Consider the following 1,586-nt stretch of genomic DNA (forward strand, 5'->3'; position numbering starts at 1 on the left):
AAAAAAAAAAATTTTTATTTTTTTTTATTTTTTTTTTTTTTTTTTTTTTTTTTTTTTTTTTTTTGTTTGTTTGTTTGTTCATATGAATATCCTAAATTGAATTGTATATTGTATATGTTATTATTTTTACAATAATATAAAAACAATTTATAATTTATAATATATTTTATTATTGATTATATATGCATTACTGCCACCATGCATGCTTAAATATTTCGGTTAAATCTTTATATATATATATATATATAAGCTGTATTTTATTTTAAATAATTAAAAAATATATTAATAATATATATTATTTATATATTTATATAAATTATGTACATAAATAATAAATTATATAAAATGAATATTTACAAAATAAGTAATGAGGTTATGTAGAAGTAAAAGGGTATATATATATGTTGTTCATTTCGTATTTTTCTAAAAATTAATTTGAAAAATAATATATTTATATTTTTGAACTTATAAAATAAAATATTTTAATATATATTTCTTAAATTTATTCGTGAAAATAAGCTATATTATATAAATTCTTTTTTTTTTATTCTTTCTTGGTTTTTTTTTTTTCTTTTCATATATAATTTAATTTTTTAAATTATTTCTATTGAAATATTTAAGAACCGACTTTTCAACTTTTACAACATTTATAATTGTTCTATACAAAATATTTCATCTGTTCAAAGAACCACTTACTATTTTAAAAAAATATTATAAATATAAAAAATTAAAAAAAAAAAAACAAAAAATACATTATAACAATTATTTTCCCTTTCTATATTTTTCACATATATTATATTTTATGTAATTAATAAAAATAAATAGGAAATAAAATTTAAATTAAAACAATAAAAATATAAGTTTATATATATATATATATATATATATATATATATTTATTTATTTATTTAATGTGTTTATCCTTATAAATTCAAATAAATACAAGTTCATAATATTTCAAAATATTCCTTATTCTTTTTAATAATGATTTAATAAATATATTAATTTAATTTTTTTATAATATATTTTTACTTAATCTTTAAAAAAAAATAATAATAATAATAATAATAATAATTATTATTATTATTATTATTATTATTATTATTATTATTATTATTATTATATATTATAAATATATATACATATATATATTACATTATATTTATAATGTTAATTCATAATAAGTGCTTTTAATAAATATTACTTTTATATATATTTTACAAATTACATTTAATTTTTTCAATTTTATATTCATTTATATATTTTATAGTATCAAAAACATATATTAATATATATATATATATATATATATATATATATATATTTATACGTTTATGTTTGGTTTAATTTTAAGTAACGTTCTCATTTTATTTATTCTCATATATAATATATTATTTCATATTATATGTTTTCCCTTTTTATATCATATATTCTTGTAGAAAAAATCTTTTATTTGTATCTTTTTTCCTTTATTTATTATTATTTTTTTTTTTTATAGTCCAACTTTTTCATATATATAATACACCTATATATAATTTAATATTACACAGAAATTTTATATAAATATATATTTATTGTGTTATATA

The sequence above is a fragment of the Plasmodium reichenowi genome, chromosome 4 (assembly GCF_001601855.1).
Source record: "Plasmodium reichenowi strain SY57 chromosome 4, whole genome shotgun sequence".
In the NCBI taxonomy this organism is placed as follows: domain Eukaryota; phylum Apicomplexa; class Aconoidasida; order Haemosporida; family Plasmodiidae; genus Plasmodium; species Plasmodium reichenowi.